The sequence below is a fragment of the Gadus morhua genome, chromosome 4 (genome assembly GCF_902167405.1).
Source record: "Gadus morhua chromosome 4, gadMor3.0, whole genome shotgun sequence".
NCBI classification, from domain to species: domain Eukaryota; kingdom Metazoa; phylum Chordata; class Actinopteri; order Gadiformes; family Gadidae; genus Gadus; species Gadus morhua.
In genome coordinates this window covers 33,284,029-33,304,194 of record NC_044051.1, presented here as the reverse complement: position 1 = coordinate 33,304,194, position 20,166 = coordinate 33,284,029, and the positions used below count along the sequence as shown (strand labels likewise).

General features: G+C 43.9%; 1 long non-coding RNA gene and 1 pseudogene across 1 annotated transcript; both read right to left on the bottom strand.

The window, feature by feature from the left end:
- Positions 1-940: 940 nt before the first annotated feature.
- On the bottom strand, positions 941-19,906 carry LOC115542401 (zinc finger protein 431-like; annotated as a pseudogene).
- On the bottom strand, positions 3,809-5,855 carry LOC115542433 (uncharacterized). Its single transcript, XR_003976545.1, has 3 exons — positions 5,642-5,855; positions 4,671-4,804; positions 3,809-4,031 (listed from the first exon to the last, which is right to left on the bottom strand). It is a non-coding gene; the product is annotated as an uncharacterized LOC115542433 (long non-coding RNA).
- Positions 19,907-20,166: the final 260 nt, after the last annotated feature.

The window sequence follows — 20,166 nt, the reverse complement described above, 5'->3', positions numbered from 1 at the left end:
GTGGAGCGGTCCTCCTCCCAGTCGTATTAAATTTGGTTTTCTTTGCTACAGGCAATCAACATGTGACTAAAGGTTGGAGCCTAGGCCATTGCAAATCATAGGCTAGATTCACCTGAAATTATTCAAATGGATGCTTACAACTTACCACATTAAATATTATTTAAATATTTATTTTTGACTTGGCCCCATGTTCTTAGGAGCGTGCTGGCACCACATTTATGGGGGTAAAAGGCATGATGATACATATTTTTTGACAATATGCAGAATCTTTTCACTTACGAATTAACACAGAGGGCTATTTTTTGCCAGCCCGCTACCCTAGCCATATTATCGGCAACCGTGTTCCCCTTGGCTGTGATTTGGACTTTGAATTCCTCGTAGGAATTCATAATACACCACGCACGCTCGATTCACTTTGCATAAGGGGGAGTCGAATGACGTGATAAACACACCTTTTATGTGAACGCGCATTGAACCTAAAGCGGAAAACCTGGTTCGACTAATTGAATCTAAAGTGAGTGTCGTGGAACCATTTAACTCTGACTGCGAGTTGCGCCTCTGTCGAACCAGGTTTTCCCAAGAAAGCCTGGGTATGTTCAGCGAGGTTCGTGGTATACTCCCCTCACAAGTTTCCTTTGTATTTACCAACGATGTGAACGTTTCCTAATATTTTGCTGTTAGAAGAGTCAGAGAAATAAGTTCTTTATCACACAGACATGAATTACAAAAATTGAATTGAACCAGGTTTTCCCAAGAAAGCCTGGGTATGTTCAGCGAGGTTCGTGGTATACTCCCCTCACAAGTTTCCTTTGTATTTACCAACGATGTGAACGTTTCCTAATATTTTGCTGTTAGAAGAGTCAGAGAAATAAGTTCTTTATCACACAGACATGAATTACAAAAATTAAAACAAAGCAAAACAAAGCGAATCAAAAGCTGGAAAGTGTTTAATCCTGATGAAAAGAAAAACTAAAAGCAGTAATTTCGACAAATACCGGACAGCGCTCTCAATCAAAGCGCCCCGTTACCCTGTGTGAAAGCACCCCATTGCCCGTGTCCTTGAGCATGTGGACACTCAAATTGCTTGGGTCGCTGTAGCTGGCGTTCCAATGCACTAACAGGCAGGGCGTCTAACCGGAGTGAGTCCTCATGTGGATCTTCAGGGTGCCTTTCTGACTGTAGCGCATCGTGCATTGGTCACACTTGTAGGGCTTCTCCCCGGAGTGAGTCCTCATGTGGATCTTCAGGTGGCCTTTCTGACTGAAGCGCATCGTGCATTGGTCACACTTGTAGGGCTTCTCCCCAGAGTGAGTCCTCATGTGGTGCTTCAGGGGGCCTTTCTCACTGAAGCACTTCGTGCATTGGTCACACTTGTAGGGCTTCTCCCCAGAGTGAGTCCTCAGGTGGTTCTTCAGGTTGCAGCCATGACTGAAGCGCTTCGTGCATTGGTCACACTTGTAGGGCTTCTCGCCGGAGTGAGTTCTCATGTGGGTCTTCAGGTGGTCTTTCAGACTGAAGCACTTCGGGCATTGGTCACACCTGTAGGGCTTCTCCCCGGTGTGAGTCGACATGTGGATCTTCAGGGAGCAGCCATGACTGAAGCGCTTCGTGCATTGGTCACACTTGTAGGGCTTCTCCCCGGAGTGAGTCCTCATGTGGATATTCAGGTGGTCTGTCCGACTGAAGCACTTTGTGCATTGGTCACACTTGTAGGGCTTCTCCCCGGAGTGAGTCCTCATGTGGTTCTTCAGGATGTATTTCTGACTGAAGCGCATCGTGCATTGGTCACACTTGTAGGGCTTCACGCCGGAGTGATTCATCATGTGGATATTCAGCTGGCCTTTCCGACTGAAGCACTTCGTGCATTGGTCACACCTGTAGGGCTTCTCGCCGGAGTGAGTCCTCATGTGGACGATCATATTGGCATTGTTGGGAACAACCTTTCCACACAAGACACCGGGCCGGCCCTTGCGGCCGCCCTGATGCCCAGTCAGCTCCTCAAGGAGGACGAGCCTCACGCTGCAGTTCAGGCTCTTGGCCACGCTGTGGTCAGCAGACAGCGAGCTCAAGGCCTCCAGTTCTGACGCGGCAAAGAGGGTGTCCTGGCCGTCCACCGCCAGTGGGCCCTCCCCCTGTCCGTAGACGCTCAGGATGCGCAGCTCCCCGCTGTGACTTGACATGTGGGAGGAGCCAGGGGCGTCCAAACGCAGACTCTCCGAGGTGGCGCCGCGCTGCGTGCTGCAGTCTCTGATGTCATTGTCTTCTTCAGAGAGGAAAACAGAGAAAGAGAGAAAGTGATGTTTTTAATTAATCGTTTTCACAAAAGGTATACAGTATGTACTTTGCACACACTTGTGTGTTGGAAGAATTATATTTTGACATTCTTTCTAACTTCTATTTGTTGATTATGCATTTTCCTTGTCGCCCTTTGGATGGTTAAGGGTTAAAGGCTCCTGCTGAGAAGGCAGATTCGAGTACATTCTCAGTTGATCCAGGTTGTTTTCTTGCATAGATGCAATGTGTATTACTAACCTGTGGCGGGCATGCCTCCACCAACATCCTCTTCAACCTTGATTGAAATGGTGTCTGGGGTCTGCTGCTTTCCACATAAAGAAGGAAACACACACAAGACATATTCTTTCATTTTCACAGATCAGTTGTCAATCCCCACTAACGACACATTATGCCTTTTTACACTGCCAAGCTGGTTCGGTCGCGGCTTGGCACGCCCTGCAATTTCAATGTCTTGCCCGTGTTAAACCGAGGGGGTAAAATCCCCCTTCCCCCTTGAAGACTTTTATGTTTGCTTTAGCTTTCTGCTAAATCTTAAATACATTGCACTTTCTAAAAAGCTTTTTTAACTTTGCCTTTATTTTCTATTTTAATACTAAAATGCCTTTTTAACTTGGTAATGTTTTCTTTTATTTATCAGTTATTTTATTTTATTGCATGACAATGTTTATACGTGAATCACTGAGTCTGCCTTGTGTATGAAAAGTGCTATATAAATGAAGTTGCCTTGACCGCCTTGCCTTCGTCTGAGCTGACTTTCTTGGTTCACCGGAGAAGGCGGGGCTACACACTGAGTGTAGGACCCTTCACAATGAATTGCAAATAAATATAAACAGATTTTTGATTCAAGACCCTCGCATGCAAGAATGAGTTCAAATCCGAGTGTAGGATAAAACGCGATTAACTATTTACAAGTGCAAAAATGCAGATTCTTTTTTTTATATTTTTCAAACCACTCTGCTGACGAAGCATTGTAAATAAAGTTTGTCTGGTACTTTCTCTTAGATCGACCATCTTTCGTCTTCTTTAAATGCGACTGCCTCACCTTCTCTCCCATGATGGTCAGCAGCTTGCGGATTTCACCTTCTCTCCAGTTACAACTATTCATGTTGATATCGCTGCATCGTCTCTGTTGTAGAGACAATGCAGCAACACCTCTACCCAAGCCTCGCCCCTAGAACCGCAAAGCTGTCTTATCGCAGTTACATTAAAATGAAACCGCCAATATGTGTAGGGTCAGAGAGGGTTAATAGGGGTGCGAAATAAAGCCTATAAATTACCTCGCTCAGTGTAAACGCGCGGATCACACAGGGGAGAGGTTGGGCATAAGACGAGCATAATTGGCAGTGTAAAAACATTTACTGAATCATAAAGGTGTAGGCTTTCTATGGGTTTGTTTTAGAGTTGTAACAGAGGAAGCCTCTCTTTTGGATGGTGAATAAGAAGATGAATTCCAACCTGCACACTCAGCTCCTCGCTGCAGACCAGCCGCTCGCCGCGCTCCAGGCTCTTGGCCGCGCTGTGGTCCGCAGACAGCGAGTTCAGGGCCTCCACTTCAGACGCGGTGAAGAGGGTGTCATGGCCGTCCACCGCCAGTGGGCCCTCCCCTTTACCGTAGACCCTCAGAATCTTCAGTTCCTCGCTGTGACTGGACATGTGGGAGGAGCCAGGGCCGTCCACACCCAGACTCTCTGAGGTGGCGCCGCGCTGCGTGCTACGGTCTCTAAAGGCATCACAGTCTTCTGCAGAGGGAGAAAAAAAGGAAAAAGTATATTTACATTTACATTTTGCATAAAGGGAGGCATTGTGTATTTGTAGACGTGAAAGAAACTCTTTAAATGTATGCAACATTGACACAGAGGGTTTAAAATGTGTACTGCTGACAAAGATTCACAGTTTTGGAGAGGGACGTCTCCTCCAGCACCCGAGGAGGGTGCTGGACGAGACATCCCTCTCCAAAAACCTAGACTCAAAGCTCAAGTGGTTGGCCAGGTTAAGGACACTCAACGAACACCAGCGCAAAGTGATCTGATCACAATATGACATGCAAGGCAAGCACAATAATTATATTTTGGACACTAAAAGGCAACAACGTGTCATTCCCTCTAAGCTGTTCTGCCAACATTCATACATTATGAATTCATTGATGTTTGAGAATGATAAACCAGCTCATGTGGCATCTGTCTTGAAACCATTCTGGGCTCTTGACTGATTCCATCTTTGAAATGCAACTCCCAAGTTTGACTCGTGTTTTAGCAGGGCGCTGGTCATGATGCTTTTTCAAAGAGGACCAGGCTTTTTAGCGCAGGAAGAATCTAGCATCAGCCTAGAATCTACCAAATCAAAGAAAAAAAATACTCAATGAGTAATGTACACACCTTCACTTTTAAAATGGGGCTGCATAGACTTTAAGGATAGCTTTGTGCCTACAAATATGCGTTTCCAGGTTTTCTGTCTGGCAGGCAACATCCCTTGAGAGAAGCTGCTGAATGTAAGCACTTGATGAGCTGGCCTGCGTAGAGACAACAAAGAAAAATCAGTAATCAATTTTTTACCTTGTATGTATTCCAGGTGCAAGTTGTAAGACGATATTAGAGAAGCATGTTTAGTGAATTACATAAGCCTAATACTTAAAATGAGTTATATGAAATGATATTACATCCTTGATTTGTTTACATATTTTATAGTTCATCTCATCAACTCAATACCATGACATCAAGCTCTGCAGAAATCTGCTAACCCTTTGATTTGAATCAGGTGTGAAGGGGAAAACATGCCTATAATAGTGCGTTCCAGGTACACTTTTTTGCCCGTAAATAACCAGCTATAACTGGGAGTACAAGAGGGTAGAAGGGGGCGAAAACACGGGTTCCCAGGAACGCACCATATGTATTTAGGATGAGTTCAACAGGTCAATCTCCTCATCAGTAAAACGCTACAACTACTGCGGTCCAGTGGCCGGTAGAATACAGTTGTATTCGTTTGTTGTATGGTGAGCAGACATTGTTACACATTGCATTCCCTTGGTATCCAAGCAATAGAGATCAGTGCCTGTAGCCCCTTTGTTGAATTGTGCCCATTATCGTATGATGCCCCTTGCTTGCTGAGATGCACACTCGACTTACAGTGTGTGTATTTATAGTTATGAATGGGCGGCCATGTATTAGTCCACTGTCCTTTCTTTAATAGGTCCATGGTATTTACACACATAACTGATGCCATCTACCTTAACATTAGCGACAATAACTTGGCTGTTAGCTGTAGCGCTAATGCTAAAGCAACATTATAATGGTAACAACGGAACAATATACAGTAAAGCAACACAATGATGTGGCGTTAGTTAACTTACCTTTTCGAGGTTTGTAGCTGAGCCGAGGAGAGTTGGTACTGATCCAGATTTGATTTTCAGACGTTGAGCAAGTCCAGCTCTATATTGGCCCAAGTTGAGGAAGCAGTAGTCAGTGAAATGTTTGGCGCTGCCGTGTTCTAGCAACGGGACGGCCATACGTTCCTGACCTCATCTGACTCCCGCGCTGCGTTTGTATCCAGTAGGCGTGGCCTATGACGTATTGGCCCCGCTTCCTCATCTGTCTAAAGATGCTGCCAGAGATAATAGAGAGAGAAGAGTTGCGACCATAGATATATATATTAACTAGATGCCCTACGGCGGCATCTAGTTAATATATATGTCTATGGTTGCGACACTCTCTGATCTCGCCGGCAGGGTGGTCACGTGGTTCATGTAAGCCTGTATAGTTCAAAAACAGGCCGCGCTGCCGTGTTCTTCAATGGGACTGCCAGCAGCGATTGCAATATTGAATGGTAAATATAAATTAAAAAACACAAGTACTTCTCTGACCATTGTTGCATATTTGTAAACGTCAGTTTTACATTTGGAGTGGTAGGGTGACCACTGCAAGCTACTTAGATACGTTAAGTTTGAGGGAAAGCTTCACGTTCGTGTTAGCATGGGTAGCACTAGGCTACTGACTTTAGTGGCTTAACCTTACTACATCTGTTCTGAAATCAGAATCAAAAGTATCACATATATTAAAGAATAACAAATGAAAGTATTTTTTTTATTAAACAATGGGTCAGACAACAAGAATGTGTGTGTGTGTGTGTGCATGTGTGTGTGTGTGTCCAACTTGAAAAACAACAACAAAGTGAAGGAACAGGGATGAATATTGTGTTAACAAGAGAGGAATGCGCTGAGGAATGGAGACAATTAAAAAAGCAATGCAAGTAAAATGGACCACAGGTTATAAAACCCTGCAGCAAATGCAGATTCCACCTCCTAACATCTGCACGCTGCAAAGAGAGTAGGCACCAAGTAAAGCCGGGCCCCGTTTCCCGAAAGCATCGTTAGCCTAAGTGGATCGCAGAGTGGGTCGTACGAGCATCGTACAGTTTTCAAAATTTTCCCGAAAGCATTGTTGGTAACGAATGTATTGAAAACGCTCATAGCTTACGAGCGCTCCAGAGTACTCGCAGGACGCTAAGAGCATCGTTAGCCTACCATAGAGTGAACTCATTATTGCATGCGGGTGTCTTCATTCATAAAAAAAATAAAACATTTGGGAGTATGCAATAATACAAATTATTCTAAAGAGGTCAGAGACTCCGTGCACAGCCCCGCCTTCCCAGTGAACCAAGAAACCCCGCGCCGTGACGAATGGGGGATTTAACCCCCTCGGTTTAACACAGCGTCACCCTCTTAAAGTAATGGCCTAAGTCACCTTTTTGCCAAAATGATTTTCTTGCCTAAATCAGCTCTTTGTGATGCTAGCCACCTCTGGTAAAATCCCAAACATCCTCAGTTGAACAGATCATGTGATCCTACCCGTTTAGTGTAATGGCCTATGTCAAGAGTGTGAATTAGGCCAATTTATTTTGCCTAATTCACTAGACAAGAGTGACTTAGGCAATTTTATGAGCGTTTCAAGATGGCGGCCACTTCCAAAAAAAAGAAAGTCTACCAAGCTAGTGAAGTTATTGCCATGATGCAGGACTCGTTCCACTAGCATATTCAAATGTTTGTGGCATAGGCCTACCCTTCCTCATGGTCTGTTACAGTAGTGGGAAAAAAAAGAAATGCACTGTTTTGCCTCACTTATTCCAGAATTAATTCGGCCCAAGTCAGGTTCAAAATTTAGTAAATCACAAAGGCATGTTCATAAATTGGCCTAAGTCATCTTATCCTCTTATGTTACACAATTGACTGACATCATTATTTGTATATCAATAGTAATCTATTGTCATAACCTTTGTGTTTGAAATGATTCATAAATATAAAATACTCTATATATGGTTCAGTTTTTTCTGTTTTCTGAACAACTTGAAAATATGACTTAGGCCATTACTTTAAGAGGGTGACGACAGGAAACTTGAGATAAGAAGGTGAAATCGCCGGGCGTGCCAATAAGCTGCGACCGAACCGGCTCGGCAGTGTAGAAAGACCTATAGCCAGGGTTCGAGTTAGGTGGGAGGCAGTGGGAGCTTTCGATTATGAGCAGCTACTTGCCAAACGAAAAAATAGCCTGACTTCACAAGGTGTCTTTTTATAATTTATTTGTTGATAAAGTTGATCAGCAGAGAAATAGTTAGCCAAAGACGTTGACGTCGCTTAGCAACCGAAGACGCTGGCGTTGTTGTGAAGGTCCCATGCAAGTGAACGGAGCGTTCCACGGCATTGAGAAGAGCCGTGTCATAATAGCCCATATTTACGTCCCATATCCGCCCCCCCCCCCCCCCCCCCCCCGTCAAAATTCAGCGCAAGGCCGGTACGGCCTCCCCCCACCGTCAACAACTTTAAGAGACCCCCACAGAGATGGAATCATAACTTGAACCCTGCCTATAGCCAACTTCATCCTGCCCAACAATATGGGCAGGATCCAAGCTCTCCTAATCGAGTCAGCAATAGATTAGATTAGATTAGGCTTTATTGATCCTTTTGGGATGACTCCCTCAAGGAAATTGATTGTCCAGTAGCTCACAGAAGAAACACAACACAATATTAAATTATATACAATATAAGATAAACAATACACTCTTAGATAACTATAAAAAGTAAAACAAAAAGTAAACAGTAAACAATAATTATAATAATATAAGATAAACAATAAACTCTTAACTAACTAACTATAAAAAGTAAACAAAAACAGTAAACAGTAAACAATAAACTCTTAGCTAATATAGAAAGTAGAGATAATAATAATAATAATAGAAGTAAAACAGGATTCAAGTAAAATAAAATAAGATAAATGTAGAGAACTGTATAGAGGATTAATTTAAATAAATAAATATATGTATGTAAATAAATAAATAAATAAATGCAAACATAAATAAACATGTATAGATACATATACACATGCACACACATATACATATACACACATACATATATATATACATAAACATACATACACATATATATACACATACGACATTGTGGATTAATATCATATAATATAGTGGATAAATAAAATGAAATGACGGTGAGCAAGGGGTGGCTGACAGTTAAATTAAATAAATTAGCAGTTCAAATTAAACAGTGGAATGGGTTATATATCTCCTCTTTACTCTATTACTTCTATACTATTTCCTCCTACTTCCCTCCGAGTGAGGAGTTGTATAGTGTGATGGCATGAGGGACAAAGGAGTTCTTGAGTCTGTTGGTCTTTACTTTGGGAAGGAGCAGCCTTCCACTGAACAGGCTCCTCTGGTTGCTGATGACGGTGTGCAAGGGGTGGCTGGCATTATCAATAATGTCCAGCAGTTTGTCCAGTGTCCTCCTCTCTGCCACCGTCACCAGTGGGTCCAGCTTCATGCCGACCACAGAGCCAGCCCGCCTGATCAGCTTATCCAGTCTGGAGGTGTCCCTCTTGTTTATGCTGCCTCCCCAGCACACCACAGTGTAGAAGAGGACGCTGGTAACCACAGACTTGTAAAACATCCACAGCAATTTGCTGCAGATGTTGAATGACCGCTATCTCCTCAGGAAGTACAACCTGCTTTGTGTCTTCCCATACAGGTAGCTGGTGTGTGTTTTCCAGTCCAGTTTATTATCCAGCCAGACCCCGAGGTATTTGTAGGAATTCACAGCCTCCACCTCAGCTCCGTCTAGCAGGACTGGTCTCGGACTTGGTCTGGATCTTCCAAAGTCAATGACCAGCTCCTTTGTCTTAGCGGTGTTGAGCTGTAGCCGGTTAGTGTGGCACCAGAGAGCAAAGTCCACCACCAGACTCCGATACTCCTCCTCTCTGTCACCCCTAATACACCCAACTATGGCTGTGTCATCGGCGTACTTCTGTAGATGACACAGCTCAGAGTTGTAGCAAAAATCGGAGGTATACAGGGTGAAGAGAAGAGGGGCCAGCACTGTACCCTGGGGGGCTCCAGTACTGCTGACCACAGTGTCAGACGTGATGTCCTTCAGCCTGACGTACTGTGGCCTGTCAGTGAGGTAATCATCAATCCAGTCCACCAAATAGGGTTCCACTCCCATCCTGTTCAGTTTGTCGTGAAGCATAGGGGGCTGGATGGTGTTAAAGGCACTGGAGAAGTCCAAGAAGAGAATCCTCACTGTGCCGCTTCCCTTATCCAGATGGGAGTGGACTCGGTGTAGCATGTAGAGGATGGCATCCTCCACACCAACATCTGGCTGGTACGCGAACTGCAGGCGGTCCTGGGCGTGTTGTACCTGGGGTCTGAGGAGGTTGAGGAAGAGGAAGAGCCGCGTTTGAATGATAATGTATGAATGGAACGTTGCATTTTTAATGTCTACAAATATTCTATACTAGAGAGCCAATCAATGCAACCTTATGCGGAATCAGATAAAGTCGGCTCTCTTGCTGCGCAAAATAGGCCTATATGTTTAAAAATTCAGCACATTAAGGCCCCGTTCACACGAAGCCGAAACCGTTACGGTTTCGATCTATCCGGTTTCGGAGTATCTCCGTAAAGACGAAGCCAAGCGAAACCGGGTAGATCTGTAGAAACGCTGTAGTACACATTCCAGGCCCATAAGGGGCGCTGCTTCTGGTACAGAAATCCAGAAGAAATGAAATAAGAAGAAGAGGCGAGCATGCGCATAAGGCTGCCCTTATGCGCATGCTCGCATGTGATTTCTGAGACTCCGCGGGCTTAAGAGCCATTGGCTAGGAGGTCGAGGGGTGGGGCGATGACGTCATGGTTTGCGGTTTCAGGCGTACACACGAATCCAAAAGGAAACCGGGTAGATTTGAAACCACCTCCGAGGGTGGTTTCAGAAGTTTGCGGTTTCGGTCAGCGGATTCGCCGGCTTCGTGCGTACGGAAGGCCGAACCGTACAAGACCTTTGCGGTTTCGCCATGAAATCGGCTTAGTGTGAACGGGGCCTAAGATAAATGTAGTTGTCACACAAGCTATTTTGGATTTTTGTAATATGGAATTAGTTCAGGGGGGGAAATGCCGTGAATAAATGTATGCACAGTGCGTTCAGGATTCGGACTGATATGTCGACCTAGGCTTAATCAATTGTGTTTTAATATCTTTAGCATTCATATTATTGAAATCTATTCTTTTCGTAGGCTACTCTGCGGTTGGCCTTGATGGGGAGATATTTTAACCCCATTTTCCTGCGACATTCCTGCGTCTCCCCCTGCGTCATAGCCCGTTTCAGAACCATGTCAGCGGACAGGTACAATCCTACGATCGTCGTGAGTGCAGCGAATGTGCGTTCACGTTAAGAGGAGTTTCGGGAAACGCTCCAAAGAAATGATCGATCGGGAGAATGATCTTACGAGCGAAGATCCATCGTTATCGGGAAACGGGGCCCTGGCCCTAGTGTTTGAGATGCCAGATATATCAGGCTGAGGTTTGTGGACCCAAAAACAAGTGGGAACAAGGACTAAGAACAACAAAGCAAACATACAGTAAGTGAACAAGAACAGCAAAGTAGAGCCAGGGGGTATCAATAAATAAAACAATGTTAGTCATGTGTGCAACAAGAACAACAAATGTGTTAACAGGTGTGCGTGTATGTCTAACTTGTAAAACAAGAACAAAGTGAAGGAACAGGGAGGAATATTGTAAGTTATTAATAAACAAAGAAAATACTCCACAAACATCAGGCTGAGGTTAAGGATAGTAAAGTGCATCAGGTCGAAAGGAAGGACAACAATCGCAGCAGTCGCCGCCGCCACCACCACCACCACCAACAGCCGTCGCCAGCACAAGCCGCCACCACTAGCAGCAGAAGGCGCCACCACCAGCCAGCTCAAGCAGCCATCGCCTCAAGCAGCAGCGACCTGCAGCAGCAGTGTTATCCGGCCCCAGCCAGCTCAAGCCACCAGCAGCAGCAGCAGCCACCATCAGCATCCACCTTCAGCAGCATCCACCATCAGCAGCATCCACCATCAGCCACATACACATAACCGCTATGTCTGTGACACAATTAGGGCTAGGCATTTTTTATTCTACAAATTCATACTATAGCTGTGAGAATTGTTCAGAAAAATCACCTCCATAGTCGCCCTGGAGTCACAGGCCGACAGTCTCCTGCAAGAATCAGGTAAACCTATTATAGGACATTCTGTCCACAAATTAAAGATTTAGAAGAATACGTGACACTTTGCTTTGATAGTTATATACCTCTGATTGGAGATTGATTGTCGGCAGCTCCTCCAAACTAATGTTTGTACCGTCAACTAAAAATGACAATTAATTTACACTCAATCATTTCACAACAATTCGATTAGCAAGACCATTATTGATTTCCATTGCCAATACATGAATACTTACCATTACAAAGGCCTTGGAAGTCGAGGCAGTGCGGTCAGAGGACGCCCCCCCTTCCACTCCTACCATCATCGGCCGACCTTCGTTATTGGCGAGAGCCAGCTCCTCCGAAGTGGTGAAGGGCGGTGGAGCGGTCCCCCTCCCAGTCGTATTAAATATGGTTTTCTTTGCTACAGGTAATCAACATGTGACTAAAGGTAGGAGCCTAGGCCATTGCAAATCATACAGGCTAGATTCACCTGAAATTGTTCAAATGGATGCTTACAACTTACCACATTAAATATTATTTAAATATTTATTTTTGACTTGGCCCCATGTTCGTAGGAGCGTGCTGGCACCACATCTATTGGGGTAAAAGGCATGATGATACATGATATTTTTTAGACAATATGCAGAATCTATTCACTTACGAATTAACACGGACGGCTATTTTTTGCCAGCCCGCTACCCTAGCCATATTATGGGCAACCGTGTTCCCCTTGGCTGTGATTTGGACTTTGAATTCCTCATAGGAATTCATAATACACCACGCACGCTCGATTCACTTTGCATAAGGGGGAGTCAAATGACGTGATAAACACACCTTTAATGTGAACGCGCATTGAACCTAAAGCGGAAAACCTGGTTAGACTAATTGAATCTAAAGTGAGTGTCGTGGAACCATTTAACTCTGACTGCGAGTTGCGCCTCTGTCGAACCAGGTTTTCCCAAGAAAGCCTGGGTTTGTTCAGCGAGGTTCGTGGTATACTCCCCTCACAAGTTTTCTTTGTATTTACCAACGATGTGAACGTTTCCTAATATTTTGCTGTTAGAAGAGTCAGAGAAATAAGTTCTTTATCACGGACATAAATTACTAAAATTAAAACAAAGCAAAACAAAGCGAATCAAAAGCAGGAAAGTGTTTAATCCTGATGAAAAGAAAAACTAAAAGCAGTAATTTCGACACATACCGGACAGAGGTCTCAATCAAAGCATCCCGTTACCCTGTGTGAAAGCACCCCATTGCCCGTGTGCTTGAGCATGTGCACACTCAAATTGCTTGGGTCGCTGTAGCTGGCGTTGCAATGCACTAACAGGCAGGGCTTCTAACCGGAGTGAGTCCTCATGTGGATCTTCAGGGCGCCTTTGTGACTGAAGCGCTTGCTGCATTGGTCACACTTGTAGGGCTTCTCGCCGGAGTGAGTCCTCAGGTGGATATTTAGGGCATCTCTCCGACTGCAGCGCTTGCTGCATTGGTCACACTTGTAGGGCTTCTTCCCGGAGTGACTCCTCATGTGTTTATTCAGGGTGCCTTTCTCACTGAAGCACTTTGTGCATTGGTCACACTTGTAGGGCTTCTCCCCGGAGTGAGTCCTCATGTGGTTCTTCAGGATGTAATTCTGACTGAAGCGCATCATGCATTGATCACACTTGTAGGGCTTCTCGCCGGAGTGAATCATCATGTGGTATTTCAAGTGGCCTTTCTGTCTGAAGCGCATCTTGCATTGGTCACACCTGTAGGGCTTCTCCCCAGAGTGAGTCCTCATGTGTCTATTCAGGTGGCCTTTCAGACTGAAGCACTTCATGCATTGGTCACACCTGTAGGGCTTCTCCCCAGAGTGAGTTCTCATGTGGATCTTCAGGGCGTAGCTATCACTGAAGCGCTTTGTGCATTGGTCACACTTGTAGGGCTTCTCGTCGTTGTGGGTCCTCATGTGGACGATCATATTGGCCTTGTTGGGAATAACCTTTCCACACAAGACACCGGGCCGGCCCTTGCGGCCGCCCTGATGCCCAGTCAGCTCCTCAAGGCGGACCAGCCGCACGCTGCAGTTCAGGCTCTTGGCCACGCTGTGGTCAGCGGACAGAGAGCTCAAGGCCTCCGGTTCTGACGCGGCAAAAAGGGTGTTATGGACGTCCACCGCCAGTGGGCCCTCCCATTGTCCGTAAACGCTCAGGATGCGCAACTCCCCGCTGTGACTTGACATGTGGGAGGAGCAAGGGGCGTCCACACGCAGACTCTCCGAGGTGGCGCCGCACTGCGTGCTGCAGTCTCTGATGTCATTGACGTCTTCTTCAGAGAGGAAAACAGAGAAAGAGAGAAAGTAATGTTTTTAATTAATCATTTTCACAAAAGGTATACAGTATGTACTTTGTATTGGAAGAATTATATTTGGACATTCTTTCTAACTTCTATTTGTTGATAATGCATTTTCCTTGTTGCCCTTTGGATGGTCAAGGGTTGAAGGCTCCTGCTGAGAAGGCAGAATTGCGTACATTCTCAGTTTAAAGGTTATTTTCTTGCATAGATGCAATGTGTATTACTAACCTACGGCGGGCATGCCTCCACCAATATCCTCTTCAATCTTGATTGAAATGGTGTCTGATGTCTGCTGCTATCCACATAAAGAAGGAAACACACAAAATACACACAAGACATATTCTTTCAATTTCACAGAATAGTACAATCCACCACTAACGACAGATTAGGCATTTTTACCCTGCCAAGCTGATAAAATCCCCCTTCGTCTCGGAGCTGGCTTTCTTGGTTCACAGCAGAAGGCGGGGCTATACACTGGAGGACTTTTTACAATGAATTGCAAAAAAAAGAAATTTGATTCAAGACCCTCGCATTCAAGAATGAGTTCACATCAGAGTGTAGAGTAAAACGCGATTAACTATTCACAAGTGCAAAAATCCCAACGTATTCTTTATTTTGCTAACCACTCTGCTGACGAAGCATTGTAAGGAAAGTTTGCCTGGTACTTTCTCTTAGATCAACCATTTTTCGTCTTCTTTAAATGCGACTGCATCACCTTCTCTCCCGTGATGGTCAGCAGCATTGTGATTAGGGCTGCAACTAACGATTATTTTAATAATCGATTAATCTGTCGATTATTTTTTCGATTAATCGATGAATCGGATATAAAAAAAAAAAAGATGAATTGCCGCATCTTTATTCAAAAACTGAACATTACTTCAAATTCACAGTGCAGACTGAAGTGTAAAAACACCAGGTTATTGCTCCAACGTCCCGGAACTATTAAAAGTAATATTAAATAATAAAAAGATTAAAAAAACATAACTGGGATAACACAAAAAAAACATACAATGTATGATATACTTTTATATGCATATAAGGGATGTCCATGGTTAACCGGTCAGACCTATTGATACCATTTTCGAGACTCTTTGAAATAGAACTTGTAATATTGCTTTAATTGCTGATAAGATGATGATAGTTCAAGATAGGACATTAAACAGGTCATAATTCTATCTTTACTATCCATTTTATATTACTGGGAAAACAAGTTTTCACCAAAAGCTCAATATATATATTTTTTTACTGCTGCATTTGAACGCATCAATCATATTACTGAGCTGACCTGAACACATCACATTTGACACTGTTTGTGACCATTGGTTAGTTTTTTTTTTTAAGCTAACTAGCTCTATATCCTGCCGATTTTAACATGGATTTAAAAACTGCATTACTATTTTTAACTGATGGGACTTTCTACACCGTCCGGTTGTGTGATTACTACCGCTGCTTTGAATGACTGTTGATGCACGCGGTGCCGACTCCGAGCCCGTCTGCACAACGTCTGCAGCAGCAGCAGCTGACAGAGTTTTCGGTTGAACTAGACGGATACTGAGTTGAAGGAGTTTTTTTAACCCAAAGACAGTGAAGGTTCAACACTTTTATGTAGGCCTACAGTCCAGTTTTAAGATATGACCAAAATACAAGCTGTGGTCGCTCACACTAAAGCTCGCTGTGCGCGTGCATGAACCGTGAACCAACCTGTCGGCGGCTGGCTGTAAACAGTACTACGCCTATGAGTAACTTATTAATCGCGCGACACAACGAATCGACGACCAAATTAGTTGCCAACGCATTTAGTAATCGATTTTTATCGATTTTATCGATTCGTTGTTGCAGCCCTAATTGTGATATCGCTAAATCGTCTCTGTTGTAGAGACAATGCAGCAACACCTCTACCCAAGCCTCGCCCCTAGAACCGCAAAGCTGTCTTATCGCATTTACATCAAAATGAAACCGCCAATATGTGTAGGGTCCGAGAGGGTTAATCGGGGTGCGAAATAAAGCCTGTAAATTAATTAAGGCAGTGTAAATGCGCGGATCACACAGGGGAAAAGTTGGGCATAAGACGGGCATATTTGGCAGTGTAAAAAGGTTTACTGAATCATAAAGGTGTGGGCTTTCAATGGGTTTGTTTTAGAGTTGTAACAGAGGAAGCCTCTATTTTGGATGGTGAATGAGAAGATGATTTCCAACCTGCACACTCAGCTCCTCGCGGCAGACCAGCCGTTCGCCGCACTCCAGGCTCTTGGCCACGCTGTGGTCCGCAGACAGCGAGTTCAGGGCCTCCACTTCTGACGCGGTGGAGAGGGTGTCATGGCCGTCCAACGCCAATGGGCCCTCCCCTTTACCGTAGACACACAGAATCTTCAGTTCCTCGCTGTGGCTGGACATGTGGGAGGAGCCAGGGGCGTCCACACCCAGACTCTCTGAGGTGGCGTTGCGCTGAGTGCTACGGTCTCCAAAGGCATCGCAGTCTTCTGCAGAGGGAGAAAAAAAGGAAAAAGTATATTTACATTTACATTTTGCATAAAGGGAGGCATTGTGTATTTGTACACGTGAAAGAAACTCTTTAAATGTAAGCAACATTGACACAGAGGGTTTAAAATGTGTACTGCTGTGACAAAGATACACAATTTTGGAGAGGGACGTCTCCTCCAGCACCGTCCTCCCTAGACTCAAAGCTGAAGTGGTTGGCCAGGTTAAGGACACTCAACGAACACCAGCGCAAAATGATCTGAGCACCACATGACATGCGAGGCAAGTGCAATAATTCTATTTTGACACTAAAAAGCAACAACGTGTCCATCCCTGTAAGCTGCTCAGCTAACATTTATACATTTTGAACCTTTCTGGGCCCTTGACTGATTCCATCTTTGAATTGCAACTCCAAGTTTAACTTTTAGCAGGGCGCTGGGCATGATGCTTTTTCAAAGAGGACCAGGCTTTTTAGCGCAGGTAGAATCTAGCATCAGCCTAGAATCTATGCTGCCTAGAATCTACTACATCAAGGGAAAAAAATGTCAATGTAGAAAGTACACACCTTCACTTTTAAAATGGGGCTGCGAAGTCTTCAAGGATAGCTGTGTGCCTACAGTACGTGTTTCCAGGTGGTCTGTCTGGCAGGCAACATCCCTTGAGAGAAGCTGCTGAATGTAAGCACTTGATGAGCTGGCCTGCGTAGAGACAACAAAGTAAAATCAGTACTCAATTTATTACATTGTATATATTCGAGGTGCAAGTTGTAAGAAGATATAAGATAAGCATGTTCAGTGAATTACATTAGCCTAATACTTAAAATTAGTTCTATGAAATGATATTACATCCTTGATTTGTTTACATATTTTATAGTTCATCTCATCAACTCAATACTAGGGATGGGCATAATTAATCGATGCTCGATAATCGATCGTTAAGAAATGCGTCGATCAATTTATATTGTTATCGATCAAAAGGACGTTGTGTTGCATACTGTGAGTCTTGAAGCATTTAATTGAATATCACTATGTGGGAGAAATACCACCCTGCCGACTGGTGGAAAGTGAATGGAAGAAGGTTCCTGTCAAAGTTAGCGCGACAATACCTCTGCATCCCCGCAACTTCGGTCCCGTCAGAGCGGGTGTTTTCTGCTGCTGGACTGACAGTTACAAGGCTGCGTTCGCGTCTGACCCGCGAGCATGTTAACATGCTTATATTCCTAAATAAAAATATGCAGGCTGGAGTTATGCTATGGACAGTAGGGACCGTCACCACCGTATGTGAGTCGCTCTTTTTTTTCTTAATGTGTTGTCTCTCGCTCCGCTTTTCTTTCGGCTTGGCGCCTCTTGGAGTAGTTACATTTTGCCAAAACTGTGATATTTTAGCAACAAGTTCAGCCTTATATATGTTCAATAAGGTATTGCTTTTAGATAGACCAGTTCATGCAATTGTTTGTAAATGGGTGGCTCATCTTTTTGTTGCGAGCCTTTTCCGCGCGCCGGCTGCAGCCTATAGGCATTATATGTCTGCCTTTTTTCCCCCGTTTTTTCAAAACAGTTATATCGTTTAATGCCCACTTTTAGCCAACTGCCTTTGTTTGATTATTGTTGTCCGATAAGTTGGCTACTTATTGTAATTGGAATAGGCTACAGATTTAGTCTTGTTGAATCGTTTCCAAACCTTTAAGAGCGCCTGTAGGCGCATTGTTCGGACTTTACGAGCGCCGCATAGGCCTATAACCTATAATGCCTGTATTTATTATTTTAAAACTGTTAAACAGTTGTAGGTCTTCAAGTTAACTGTATTGTATTAATGTTGGCCCATACATTATTGTTGGAATAAAGATTTCATTGATAAAAACATGCTGCATTTTCTACCAACGGGAATTTCAATATAGCCTAGAAAAAAGTTAATGATTAATCGATAATTGATCGATAACTCTAGCGATGCTCGATCAAGGAAATTTCTTCAAATGCCCATCCCTACTCAATACTATGACATCAAGCTCTGCAGAAATCTGCTAATAACCCTTTGATTTTAATCAGGTGTGAAGGAGAAAACATGCCTATAATAGTGTTCCGTAATTGTCATATTCAAACCTCACTGGGTGACTCAATAAAACTCCCTCAAGAAAACTTGGCCAAGTTATTGATAAGTACATTTGGTATAAATGATAATGCGTGATAATGCGTGATATTTGATATCTCATTCAACTTAAATTGGAGTGGATAAAAGTGTGATTAATCTCGAGTTGTCTCACCAAACGATGCGATTAAAACTTGTAATCTTTGTCCAGCCGTAATAAATACATTATTGATGGGGATGGTTTCCCCTATTTTTGTCCTTTAATCGTATTCCTTTGCAAATATTGACAATGAATGGTCTAACAAATACCTTCATAAATAACGTGTGTGTGTTATAGTTGTGTTGTGACGCTAAAATCAACGTAGCAGACTAGCAGACGACTACTGCCGCACAGCCTGGTGTGAGGTTTGTCCCATTTCGCTTGCCGTACATCCAGTTGTTAGCGATTTGCGTTTCTTCCCCAAATACGTACGGTAACATAGCAACTACGCACGGCTCATCAGTAAATCAGCGTAAGGGGCAACAGGAACTGGGGGGGGGGGGGGAGAGAAACCAAATCGGGTGCTACAGCGGCCATGATTCAGTCCGCTGTCCTTTCTTATAGGTCCATGGTATTTACATACATAACTGATGCTATCTACCGTAGCATTAGCGACAGTAACCTGGCTGTTAGCTGTAGCGCTAATGCTAAAGTAACATTAGAATGGTAACAACGGAACAATATACAGCAAAGCAACACAATGATATGGCGTTAGTTAACTTACTTGTCCGAGGTTTGTAGCTGAGCCATGGAGAGTTGGTACTGATCCAGACTTGATTCTCAGACGTTGAGCAAGTCCAGCTCTGTATTGGCCCAAGTTGAGGAAGCAGTCGTCAGTGAAATGTTTGGCGCAGACTGGCGCATTTCCAGAGACAATAAAATTAACCCACTGGTTCTTCAGCGGCTCGGAGGAAGGAACAAAATATAGACTTTTGTGTTCATTTGTACATCCAAACACTAAGCAACTGCTATGCTTCGCTCGTTTGCGAGCCATGGTGTCTCTCAAGGAAAGAACTACGTGTACACGATCGTAGAGTAGGGTCTGTCTGCGTCCTGAAGGACGGAGGCGTAACTAGTAGTAGGAGGCGTAACTTCTTCTTCTTCTTTTATTTAGGTAGTCTAGACGCAGCTATGGCGTTTTACTGCCCCCCACTGTTTGTTATTTCCCCCTAAACTTTAAATCCTTTTATATGCTCCAATGACTATATAAATACTAAATAAAGGCAATAAAGGTAAATACTCCCTTAGAATGTCAGACACCGTCCCTCTCTGTAATCTCTGACCTCAAACAAGGACTATAATTCTTGCACCTTTTGCACAATACTGTACAATTATTTTTGTACAGTGCTGTCTTCTATGGATGTATGTGTATGTATGTATATATATATATAAATATATATATATATATATA